At 39.6% G+C, this 14,375-nt stretch overlaps 1 protein-coding gene across 3 annotated transcripts in view; it reads right to left on the reverse strand.

The window, feature by feature from the left end:
- The window catches only part of LOC143906347 (irregular chiasm C-roughest protein), a 124,671-nt gene that overhangs the window by 45,781 nt on the left and 64,515 nt on the right, over positions 1–14,375 (reverse strand). The window lies entirely within an intron of this gene.

Raw genomic sequence — 14,375 nt, forward strand, 5'->3', positions numbered from 1 at the left:
CCCATTAGGAACGTTTCCTAAGAATCGATCGTTTGACCCTTTCTAACAAAATACCTCTCGTTCCAAGCCTCTCATTCGGCGACAGCATAAAAAGATCAAGAATGCTGATTGGCCTTTTTATCTGAGCACTGGTGTCTGATGAGACTCAACGGTATTTCTTAATTCAAAGCTTATGCGATATATAGATTTCGTTCAGTCTTTCACAGATAAATTTTAACGGAGATTAAGAATCGAGGAATTTCAGAGGCGAGTGCTTCTAACAGATTCAACATTCAACATGTTGACTTTGAGCGTTCAGAACTGCGCGCTCATTAACGTAACTATTAATCGTTATATTATCACTTTGCAAAACAAACGGAAAGTGCACCACTCGCTCAACCGGATCTCTCAAACGTCTCATCGACCTAATCGCTAATTCATTTTCGTCGTGTCATTTATATTCGTATCGGCTATCGTCCGTCATTTAATAACGGGAACAAGATGGCACTCAGCTTCTACTCTTCTCGCTCCGTATCTCGCGTCTGTGCTGTACGAGCCGCTCCTCTGTCATCTATCTACGTTTCCTCCGGTAACGTGCGCCGTTCTTATTCGTCGTCGGTGAAATGATCGATAGAACTGAAAATCGCTCGAGGAGAGATTCTTGAGAACGATGTATCGTTCTCGTATGTCTTGTCGGGACTCGTGCGGTCTTCGCACAGACGTGGCGCCTCGGCGTCGCCCTCTGTTATCGTCGAAGCCGTTCGTTATACTGAAGTTGCGTCCCCCCCTTTCTCTCTCTCTCTCTCTCTCTCTCTTTCTCTCTCTTTCTCTCTCTCTCAAGAGAGGATCTCTCTTCCTCTCGCGCGGTGTTCCTCGGAGAGGAGCAAAGTTACCGGGGTTCTTTCTACGAGCTAAGCGTTTCTTGTTACATCGTGTTCCGTTGGTTAGCAGATAGAGGATGTCGTAAGACGACGGCTCATGCGATATCGCACGCGGGTTGCTTCTTATGAGCTCAATAGGATAATAACCCCCGCGGCAGCCGCTGCCGCCGCATGTCCGCCCGAATGCTTTGAATGGAATATGCGAGTAACGAGCGTAATAATAATTGCGCTTGTGCCTCGTATTTGGGGCGTCCTCGCGTCCCCTCCGACGACAACGTGCGGTAATCGTGCGGCGCGTTACAAGGCTTCGCGCGCGCGCGCGCGCGCGTACAATTTATCTCATTTGGCTCCCACAAAGCGCGCTTCTTTTGACCTCCGTTAAGCCATTCTTATACGTCTTTGACGAACGCGAACGATATCGCGCGAGATTATTTGCCTTTGAAACGTCACACATCTAAAGATACTCGAACGATACCGCATAATCGACCCGCTCAACGACGAGATCGACATTTTCATCGTGCATCGTCAGGTTATCTTGACATCGCTCGGATAGATTTCCGTTTATTCTCCACATAATAATTTGCAAGGGAGTAAAAATAAATTTTGTATCGAATGCAATTTACTCATTTACTTGGAAAAACATTTATCATATTCCGTGACGTCTATGACAAGGCACGCCACCAGCTTACGAAACAGAATTGGGTCATGTCGGAATTGGATGGGATACGTCCCAGGCGATTTTACTACCAGTGATTTTACATGTAAACGTATATCATGAAAATATCGCACGCGCGCGTTACGTCCAACGGCTTGTATCACGCCCATTGGCTTTTTATCATTCGCGAGAGTATCGGAAATTTCGAATCGCCCCGAACGGGCGCGTAGGCGTATTCGTAGATTATGCCGCCGGCCCCGATAAAATAGAGCACGCTGATAGCAGCGTAAAACAATCAATCGTCATGTCGTACCGGCAATTACTAGCGAATGTTGCGATAATCACTAGCGTGTAGGCAAACGGGCGTTTAAGTATATTTAAATAAAGTCACTAATCGAGACGGAGCGTCGCGTCGAATCGGTTTGCCTGTTGGACGTCGCGTTGCGTTCGTCGGTTAGAAATTTTAGCGCTCGAGAACACGCTTCTCTCTCTCTCTCTCTCTCTCTCTCTCTCTCTCTCTCTCTCTCTCTCTCTCTCTCTCTCTCTCTCTCTCTCTCTCTCTCTCTCTCTCTCTATTTGTTCCTCTGTAAATACATTTCGGTCGGCACGCCGCGTCGCGTCGAATCGATCGCTACCCCGATTTGACCTTCGAAATCAATTTTCACGTTGCTACGTTGCACATTATTCGATACCCTGTTTTGCGATATTCAATTTTTCTCCAATCCCCGTATTTACGTGAGGGCTGCACGTTTCAAAAGTTTTGCATAAAAATAAAACGTTACAGTAACACAGGCACTTCTAAAGAATATACGCTAACAGATAAGCTATACAGATAATCTCAATAGCGATATGCTACTCATTTATTACCAATTTGTTATTGACGTTTATATAAATGTTTATATAAATGTATAATATATATTTAGCCGGTGATTTCTGAGGTATGATTCTAATCCAGAATTATACTTGTCAAATTCAGTCGCCAAGAGGAGCATAATTCGATAATCAATACATAAAACAGAAACCTAAAAGAATCTTCAATCTTTTTACGATTGCGGCTTAAACGTAAATTGAATTTACGTTTATTTTTTCGAAAATAAAATCAACGCAAGTTTTAAACACTGTTTGCTATTCGTGTAAATACCAAGTATTTATCGCCAATATTATTCCCCCATAGGCTTATCGTGTTTCATATAACGCTTATCAGTGCGTTACATCTCTCAAAATTTACCCGGCACAGCCCAGACGTGGATCTCTAGTAGATCTCACACCTAGCGGTGGTATAATCCACCTCACCGTATACATGTCCCTCGGAAGGATCTTCCTCGTTCGAGCGTGGAAGACTCACGCCGAAGCTCAACGGCGCAACGTCACCGATCAATTTGTCATGGGATGACCCAGTATCAAAGATACGAGTCCCTTGGGTCAGTGTAACGTGTTTCTGGGAACGTTGATACATGCACACGGATACACGCGGTCGACGCGACGCAACGCGATGTGTACACATATGCAAACACACGATGTGGCAATGTGGCATACGCTGCGATACATGTACGTACGCCGTACGTTTGTGTCCGTGCGTGTTGTGTGCGCGCTTGTTCGCCGGTCGCACGACTATCTGAATATAACCCTACGATCGTGTACGCACGTATATATGGCATGTATTCAATGGTTATCGCGATTTTCGATACTCCCCGACAAAGTCGGAAAATATTTCGTCACGCCGCTGCAGCTGACACTGCACCGGATAAGAGTGATGAGGGTGCCGTAGAATCAAAAATGCAGGAATCAATTTTCCGCATCCGCTCCGTTTATCCGCGCTATATCTCAAGAGGTCGCGTCTCTTTTTTTGTTTCAAAGAATCTGGTTTGTAATAAAGCTTATAATAAAAAAAACTTCTTTTTTTTATATCATCAATTACTCGGATGATCACGTTTCTGCACGTTAACTTGACATCGAAAAACCTAAAATATTTATAGTTTCTCAATGCGTTTTTCAATATAACTATGTCAAGCTCTTCTTTCTAGTTTTAGAATTTTATTTATCAGCTTGTAACACATTTAGTGATTCACCCTGGATAACTTTGCCTCATACAGAATTTAAATGTAGAAAGCTGACAATTTGATGTATGTACACTACATTGAGATGGCCATTATTGAATAGCCATTTTATCTTATAGGATTCCTGTTTTATAGTTCTTATCTTCTGAACATCATGCGATGGATTTGTAGGATAGAATCGGATTTGCGACCGCTTTATTATGTATGCTTTATGTATGGAATGTGACCTAATACATAGTGGCGTATTTTTACTTTAAATATAAATTCTATGGTGCATGGCAGTTGGGTCTTTCTGTCAAAAATTTGGTTGATAATTATCAAATTATACCTATCGCGGATATTTTATATTTGAAATGTTTTATCGTGCGCGCAAAATAAATTTGGAATTTTCCAAGTTTTCATTAAAATGTTTTTCAAGTAGGATGGGCAATTTAATAAAACTTGACAAATAAGTTAGATCGATCATTATTTCACTTCCAACTTAATATTAATTGTAGTTCGTTAAAATGAAAGTAAAAAAAAGAAATTATATACGTCGAGGAAGGTGAGAAAGGTCGGGTAATTTTCGAACTCTGTGCTGCAATTCTTTTGGGACGATTTGTATATTTTAACGCGGATAGTGCAACCTTCGCGCTTGTGCAGCGCGCAGGTCATATGGATAGATGCAACCTAATTTTTGATTGGCTCTAGGGATGGAGTGGAGGAGAGGCTTAACCTTCGATCCACGGAGAGAAGGTCGAGATTATACCGCAGGGAGCCCCCCTCGATGCAGGTTCGAATTTAAGCCGTATTCCATCATCAATTCGGCGGCCGGTATTAACGAAGCCATTAGTAGTTCCTTAACTCCGTGCAACGGCTGTGCCAACACATCTGAAGTCACACGACGAAATCGACCCATCGCCATCGCGGAATGGAACGAATATTTGTCACGTAAAAACAGGGCGCGACGAAAGTGACGTGGAAGTTACGAGAGCGCATTAGTCTTGCGTAATGAAGTTCAAGTTAGAGACGCGAATTTCGTCCATTTACGCTTATCGTGACTCGATTTATTATAGCCCGGCACAATATCAAGTTCGTAAAGGTGCGATTTCACAGAAATTACTTCGTCTTAGGAATTTTATGATTATCCGCAGCATTTAGCTGCAGGTTGACGGTCGGTTTCAGGATGTTTTTATCCAAACTGCACTCTCTTGTAGCCTTCCTGTGACGTTAGCAAACAATCCGGCTTTAAAGGTAAACCGTCGCGTTTTCCCCCGCTCCCTTCCGCAGTGTGCATTCTTCGAGAAAATCGGATTATTATCGCGAAATCTATTTGGTGGACCCGTTTATTCGTATCAGTATTCACGGGTTGTCGAAGACTGTCAAACGTTCCCCTTTCCAGGACACAACCAACTGTTGTAACGCGCCGCATTGTATACTCACGCAACAATCAACATTGCCTATGTGCACCGTTGCATATACAAGTGTATAATGCTGTATATACTGCACGTGATGTGTGCATTCCTGATGTGCGGCAAGCAACGATACATTTCCTCCCCCACGAGCGAAAATTCGCAAGATGCAACAACGGAACTCTTTTTATCGGTTAAAACAGAGCATGCGAAATCGAAACGGATGATATACGTTTCCTTTTGGGATTAATTGACTGATGGGACCGACGCGAAGTGGCACATTGATTTCTGTTTATTTTATGAGAAAATCTTGCTGTTATCGCCTCGAAAAATGTTCGATACCGTTGATCCAATTCGATCAGTTTTTATTGCATCGCGAAACGATCTATTTCTTTAACGCGACGATTAATGGACGTACGATCAATTTGTAATGGCAATTTTTTTGTCGATCCTGTTATGAATGTTAAGATAAGATCGCAATTGTCCATATATGTATATCCTTTTTTTCCCTCTAACGATATACGCGCGCGCGATGTCAATATATATCTGAGTTATTCGACGATATTCTTTTATCTGATTTCAACTTACTCGAATTTTGGGAATATTTTGTTTGAATATTTAGATCGTAATGTTTGTAGCGACGTTCAACTATTCGCGCATATGTGGAATCGTTTTATTATTGCGCGTTCTCGTCCGCCGCGAGGACTTCGTATGCAGAAATTCTTCTTACATCATATCTCGCCACGTGGTCGAATATCGAATACGTCGTTTTCGCATTCCACCGTCGATTTTGCCGGCGTAATGCAGCTACGCATCGCACAATCGCCGTAATGCCGGATGCTTGCGAAAGCAAATATCTGTGTACTGACGAGAGCAATGCCGCACAATTTCAACTCAGACGGCGTTTCAGGTGCGCGGGGGGTATTCTCGTTATGATATAAAAATTCCTATTCAAAGGAAAGCGCAAATGCGTATGCGTGTCACAGGGATGTACTTTCACGTCGACAATTCTTGAAAGTCTCATATTTTTGTCGTAATATGAAAATATATTTTCAAAGACTGGGATATGTATATGTCAAGAACATAGCGCGCGTTATGCGTCTGGTTCTTTGCACGTTTTATCTCTGTGCGCGACTCTCACTAGCGTATTATATTTTATTCAACATCATCCGCGCATTTTCAATTCGAAAACGTTTAACGGTTTATCATAAGATAAAAGTATTTATTTCCGTAAAATTTTACAAATAGAAGTAACTCACTTTAACGACGGCTGTCTATAATCATACCGGAGGTGTATGTTAAGCCAACCCCGTACCAGATTTCGTAAATCCAGATTTATAACATTGGTACTTAGCAGTTGATAGCATCGGAATATCGATATCAATAACGCTATCTGTGCAAGTCGGGGAATACGGCTCTTCGAATTGCTCCGCGGGTAATACTTTCTACGCCGCGAGAGGAAATTCGTTTTCGCGAATCAGATTTCATTAGACAGGGAGTTGATACAATAGGTTGTACGAACCCATTGCAAAGAGCAATAAACGGTGTCGCCACGTCGTCGTACATGACGCGTATATACGTACGAGCGCGGCGACCGGCGACACACACGCGCGCACACACTTTTGGAGGGGATACATCTGCATTGCAGAAACGAGAGGACCATGCAAATTCAATATTTGCACCGTGATGGAATGATCATACCCGAAGAGGAGGGAACCCGCGTGTGTGCCTATCCGACCCAGATGCTTAAATTGTCATATGCGCTACAGTATCACAGGGAGCTTAAACGTATAGACGGGCCAGCGAGAAAATGGTCTCCGGTACTAAGGCTTTGCCGTATATGTACTCGCGTCCCCGTCCTACCCTACCCTATATGTATACGATACAACCTATTTCGGGAAAGAGCCACAACATTCCGCCGAGGCGAATGAGAAGAGAAGCGGAGAGGAGAGAGACGGAAAAGAAAATTAAGTTTAAACTCGAATTTTAAGATCGCAACAATTCGCGCATAACGCGAGATACGGCTATGATGCTACGTTGATATGGGCGGAATGGGAGTTATATACCGCATTGTTGCACCATGATACGACGACGTACATGGATTGCGATCCGTCCACCCTTCACTCCGGGATATAGACGCCATTCATGTGCGAAGAAATCGCACATGGGATGCGATATCAGAACATGAAAGTAATATTAACAATTTAGAAGATTGTAACGTTGCTCGCGACTGTCAATCAAATGTTAAAGAATTGCGGATAGAGATAAAAATTTGTAAAATAATGTGTCTTTTAAAAAGAATAATTATCTATATTTTATTGAGATGAGAGATAGACGTTCTATAATGATTTAATTATTTAAGTGATGAGTTAAAAAAGAAGAGAAACCAGTTGTTACTCCAGTTGAACGTTACAATGTCATAATTAAACAAAGTACAGTAAACTCTCGCTAACCCGACACTATTAAAAACCAGATAAGGCCGGATTACTGGAATATACGAAATACATATAGGAAATAAATTAAATAATATGTGAAATTGTCATAGTATAAATTAAACTTATTACATGTATTAAAATTTGAAAAATACATATTATAATTATGTATTGCACACTACTATTTGGTGTTCAGTATACAAAACAATTTATTGTTTAGAAAAATAGTCTTTAATAGAAGTTTGCCTTTTTGCAACTATTTTTGCTTTAAACTCTTCTTTTAATCTAAAAGTTTTACCTATGTTTTCTTTTATTAGACATTTTTTAAAACTTTGGAATTTACAATAAACAAAAGAAAACTGAGAAAAGCGGCAATGCATCTTTGCGGAAACGCTAATAATGCATCAACGATAGTTCAACGGTCATTAAGGTAGTTGTATCGGGACAGTATTAGTAAAAAATAATGGTCACACTGCAATACGATAATGTACGGAAAACTCTACTTATATATATATCTGTGTAAAACTTTTGACTGAGCTTGTACTATTTTTATTGTTTTCACTCGCGTCAGTAATGTCAGTATACCATCGAGATTAACTCGCGACGCTCGCGTTAGTATGCTATCGAGGTTATTTTGAATAAATAGAAGAAATAGAAGCGAAAATATCTGTTGAACATTACAAAGGAAGATTAATGAAAAAAAAGTATTAAAGAAAAGACTTAAAGCTTTAGCGGCAATGTCTGAACTACATATATATCTAATCTTCATATGCGCAGTGTTGCAAGATTTTTACAGGTTAGCTGTCGTATGCGTCCACCGCTATGAGAAATTGTGTACTTTGTGTAACAATTGCTTCAAAACTAAATAGATAAGGGTCTTGTACTTTTGTAAGAATATTTTTACAAGTCTCTTTCGTCATCTCTTTGTTTTTTATTAAAATCCTAATGAGTAGTTTGATCGCTACAATTACAAACGTGATATAGGAAGCCGTTTTCGTCCTACGATACATGTAAAAAGTGCTAAGTTTGATTTCCATTATTTCAACTTTGGTATAGTCAAGCTTTTTCTACTTGCACGTGTGTGTAGAGCGTGTTTACATTAATATACTGTTCAAATTTTAAAAGATTCCTATGAAAATGGGTTTTGTGACACACAACTACCTTAATATATAAATAAACAAAATACGCGAGCCTCGCCTAGAGCGCCGCGGAAGCCCGCGACAGTGTCGGATTACTGGACGGGCCGTATTATCGAAGGGTCGGATTAGCAAGAGTTTACTGTATATTGAATTAAATTTTCTCCTTTTCAACATTTTATATCTCTGAATATCATTAAAACAAAAAAAATTGTAAATACATAAAAATTTAACAGAAATGATTGCAAAGAGAGTGATATATGTTATAGAACAGAAGCAAGCAAAACGTTATTTTCGAAGAATCAAATTATCGCATTTTCGAGTTAAAATGCTTTTATAGTAATATAATTTCTATAACAAGTAATAAAACATAAAATAATTATAAAATAATATTGTGATTTATATGCCATAAGCTATAGGTTTGTAGCAATTATAATTTTAATAAAATAACAGGTTATATTTAATTTTAACAAAACGGGTTATTGTTTTAGTATTGTTTATAGTATTAATTAATAATTCTATTTTTCATAAATATGTTATTGAATAGAAATAAAATGTTCGATAATTATTTTATACATAAACAATATCAGATGTATCGTATTCTTCAATACACACATACTTCTGAAATAATTTGAATATAAAAAACTAATATTAAAGCCTCGGCATAACAATAAATAACCTTTAAATGAAACATATTAAGTAAAGTTTACTTAGTAAACCAATACAAACTGCTTTAAGTAATATGTCGATATGTCTAAACGTTTATAGAGATAAGAGATAATTAGATAATTCATCGATCGAAACGTTTACAGTAAAAGAGTAAGAAATATGTCAACATTGATACGTTTATTAAGAGTAATAATGAAATTAGGGTATTGAATTAAGAGAGAGAGAGAGAGAGAGAGAGAGAGAGAGAGAGAGAGAGAAAGAGAGAGAGAGAGAGAGAGAGAGAGAGAGAGAGAGAGAGAGAGAGAGAGAGAGAGAGAGAGAGAGAGAGAGAAAGAGAGAGAGAGAGAGAGAGATAATATATATTCCGACATTTTTATGATATATTAATAATTACTGTATAAATGGTACACGAGGGAAAGACTTCAAAATTATTGTATGCAGAAGTATGTCGATATCAGGAGGCAGGTCGTCAGATGAGGGCTTCCTCCACTTCCTCCTAAAGCATTGCACGGCGTAGGTACCGTACACCAGCAATATGTGCGGCGCACCAAATCTGATGGGCGTTACGAACTTTCGTCGTGCAGATTCACCGTAGTTGAACGCTTCCTATTTGAAAGTTATGACGTTTTGGTATCAGGAGTTTCGTCTCCGAATCAGAAATTTGACATTAAAAAGTTATAAGGTTGAGACATCTCCATATTTACATTCCCATATATATGTAGATATATCATGTGTACGTCAAATGTTTGTGAAATTTTAATATCTTTATCCAAGTATCGCGCGGTCCAATATTATAATTAGGTTTGAAAGTATTAACTTTCTTAATTATATAAATTTAACGATTGCGTTAATTTTCTAGACTATTATAAATATCCATGGAATACTCGGAAAATACACCGAGGTGGACGTTGATTTTCATCATTGATACGTCGAATATAAATATATCATATTGCAGAGGGTATGATAATGTTGCAGAATTTATTCTTTATATTTGAATATATCGGTCGCTGCGTATTCAAGTTTGATCAAGTACGCGACTCGTTACACATCGCCGAATTCTGTATAGGCATCGCGAAATCCCAGTGTTTCTCGTTTGGAGCGCATATTCATGCGGCCACATTGCTCGGTATAATCGACACGGCATCCGCCACGTTCGACAACCGACGACCCCTTCTCGGTGACCTTTTCACGCCGCGGATCGATTCGTGGAACGATATTTCCTTGTTACTGCCGCACGTCGCGTCGGCGCGGCGCGGATAAATCTGTTTCAAAAACGCTGGTAAGATCAAACAATGACGGGATGGATGAGAATCAAACAGCGAGCCGCGAATCATAATTCGTCATCGTTCGATTGATTTAAGTTTTGAATTGTCAGATTTGGAAATTATTAAAATTCCTAAAGAATAATGAGGTAAGTTGGAGCAAATTTTCGGTTATAATATCTCAACACAAATAATTGAGAAACTTTCGAGCCATTCGAAAATACGCGCGATATTTTTAAAATCTTTAAAAGCAGAAAACTCTCGGAGCAAAGATTACCTTTTTGCATTATAAATAGATGACCGTTTCTATTCGCGAGAAAATAAACTTGAAAATATTGAGCTTAGAAATGGCTCACGGGAGGGAAAACAGTGTACGATGGAATGCGATAGAAGTTCAAATTGTTTCACAGAAACTATCTAGAGTCATCCCCTTTGCGGTTGACACTTCGATCGCGGTCCCAACTGTTCCCAAGGACAATAGCCGCTAATTTGATTAACTCGCGATTAATTGCATGTCCAGGTCTAAAGCGGCGGTCTCACCGCATCAAGCACCCCGGCTATATATATTCGCATTGACAGCATCAATACCTGATAGTGTCCGTCAAGGCAAAAGGCATGATCGCTTTTCTCGGCAATGTCTCTGATAGCGAGGAGCTATAAGCTCCTTATAGCAAGTTGCAACAGCGCAACGTTGCCATAATCTATTGAAGGAAGCCTCTTAGGTCGTAATATATGGAAAGATCCTTTGATACAAACCTTTCTCTGAGCCGCATCTGGCAAATTTTCTAGAGAAACCTCTTGGAAAGGCAGCATGAAGAAATACGAGATGTATTTCCATACCGAGTTAACGTAACATTCACGGTTTCGCGCATAAAGCGATTGGCCAAGTAAGTATATACGTTTACTCCGCCGCCGCGCCGCGTTTTATCGATTTCCGATTGTATTTTCGCGACGCGACGTTTAATCGAAAATACACATACGTTATGTGCTTTTGATATTTCTGTAAATTGGTCATATTATTATGATTATGCTGTTAATCCATATTGATATGTGCCATATTATTTTTACTTTCTGCTATAAGAAGGTGAGGAGGGAGAGACGTAAAATTTATACGTAACGTTTCGCGTGTAAAACCATTGGCAGAGCACAACGTATTTACGATGCGCGTTGCGTCGATTTTCGATTGCACCTCTTTCGCGGGGCAACATTCAATTAAAATTATCCGCGCGCATTCTTTTACCGCGTTTCCGCAAAGTTTTCTGTTAATCCGCATATATTGTCTGTATTGTCTTTACATTCTTTATAACAAGGGGGTAAGAAAAGAGAACTGCGATGGGCATAACGCGCGGGCCCCGGTGTGGTTAGTTGGACGATTGTCCAGATAATGTCGTTGATTGAACAAACAATAACATCGTTAAGGCAGTAAGTGGAATAATCGAAGTATCGATAATCTGGTTTGAGCGGACGAGCAGACCGCGAAAATACGGTTTATTGGCTCGAGCGAAGCCTCGCTTCCTCTCTTCTACGGACAAATGCTATTTGTTCGTAGAATTTCCGGTTTCATTTCGAGCACAATAATTGTTGTTACACATGTATTGTAGCGCAAGAATTACCGTATTATTCCACGTACGTCGATAAGAATGCACAGGAGCGGGAGAGAATTTTAGAAATCCAGCATCGTTTTTAAATTCCTACAACGCGTATCCACGAAATTTCTCCTCATTGAAAAAGAGAAGGTATAAAGAGCTATTCGATGATACTGAGAGGAGCTAATACCACGTCGACCTAACAGATCGACACATCCATTGAGGTTGAAGAGCAAAAACTTTGGTGGCCGAACCCGCCGAACACAAACTTAGGTAGAACGAAAATACTTGACGATGACAAGAACTCGGTATCCGAGGTAAATGGACTGTAAGACATATAGAGAGCCCCTGCTATTACGCCTATATATTTACTTATCAGTGCCGTCTTATAGCGCGTAATCATTACAGCATATGTAAATATGCTGAAAATATTTTATGCAGTAAGAATTATTTTAATATTATTTAATACGTTTGTTCTTACAAAATAGAAATACGATTATTGAAGATGACTGCATACGTGTTACTTTAATTAATGTTTCGGTCTTACTAATATATCGTGAATTAATTTCTATTTTACTTTTAGAAAAAGAAAAAAAAACAGATTTTCCGTATCTTAATTTTCTTGCCCCGTTAATATTGCTTCATAAAAGGCTTTAATTAAGTTTATAGATCATTTTGTACGTTATATCACTCCGTTAGTTACGAACGATACTTTCGCGTGTGTCTTCTCACTTTCACCGGATCGCCCCGTTTCGTGTTAATTTAAGTAAGGCAAACAACGAGAATGATACCCTTCGCTAGCAAAATCTGAACAGCGGCACTGACACACGTTAATACATGCGACAGCACTTGATTTAATACTGCTTCGGCGTTCATTATTCCGCGAAGTTTCGTTAGCATTACTAATTAGAATGCTGAGGAATGGCAAATCTCAGAAGTTTTCCCGAAACTCCCATTGTACCAGCCTGTAATAAGAACGGCCATTATTATACTGTTTACAATCTCTAGAGGTGAGTGGAAACTTTGCGCCAAGTGCATAGGGGAGTTCAGAGGGATGATGGAAAATTCAGATGTAAACGCCGAAGAAAACGACGAGATACGATGGATCTAGGCTGGTGAGAGCAAAATTTCTCTGTTAATAATTTGGTGACGCGACGCACCGCGGTATTTGCGATAACGTACGGCGACTACAAAATATCGCTACAAGGCGACAATAACTAATGTTTTTTCCATATAAACGCTTTATGGTTTATTGAGATCGTGTTATCTTATCAACTTTTTCGAGAAAGACACAACTGCGTCCGTACCCTATATGTATTCGCACGCGCACAAAATAAGCAAACACAGCAGAATATAAAAAAAGAACCAAGAATCTGGTAATCCTCGAGAGTAAGAGAGCGAAATGTACCATGAAATATGTACCTATTTTCGAATACGAAGGCGCGCGGATATTCACCGACGCGCGGTGTCAAATAAATCTCGCAGAAATGAGAAGTAATGCGCGAATATATACACTGGCGCTTCCTGACGTAATCGCTGGAGCTGCGGGGAATTAAAAAGGGTAGTTTCCGAAATTATACCATATAATATAATACACGGTTTTCGACTTTTCCCCTTTTTTCTTGTGTATACTGCTTCCTCCGTTATTCTTTGTCTCTTGTAATGGAAAAATAACTACAAATAAGTCATTTCGCGTTAGAGCGAAGTTTTAAGATATGTGACAAGAGAAAGTATGTAAAAATGATTGATTCAGAGTTTAAATGTATAATATATATGCGAAGATCTGATACCATTCATGTGTTATCGTTCTCATTTATTACGCGCGCTAATTTAATAAAAAATTAACAGAGGGGAGCAGAATATATGAAAATAAATTACTTTGTTACTAAATATATTTTAACAGCTTGTTGGACTTTTATCTCGCTACACGAAGAAAAAAAAGGGGCGCGGGTGATTCCAAGAATCGAATCCTTTCGTTTTTCCGGGCGACTGCTCTTCACCATTTAAGCTATCCAGTTCACGTTAATATCCTCCGCTCAGGATTTTTCTGGTTTACATGGGGATGAAACCCGCATGTGCCAGATTCGCAAGCTCAAACACCCAAGCTCTCCCTTGGCAACAAGTACGGCGCTCTGTCGCAAGATCAGAGCTGAAAACATAGAATATAGAAATATAGAACGCTTCAAGTTCAACGCGTTTATGCTATGGCTCCTTCTGCAGGACATCAAAGTGGAGAACCATCTGATTTGCCCGCTCAATCATTTGAACAAATGACAGAAGGAACAAGCGCACTTCATTCGGATTGGTTCTATTGTATGTACAATGTA

This window comes from Temnothorax americanus, unplaced genomic scaffold (genome assembly GCF_048541705.1).
Source record: "Temnothorax americanus isolate GAGA-0224 unplaced genomic scaffold, ASM4854170v1 Scaffold7, whole genome shotgun sequence".
NCBI classification, from domain to species: Eukaryota; Metazoa; Arthropoda; class Insecta; order Hymenoptera; family Formicidae; genus Temnothorax; species Temnothorax americanus.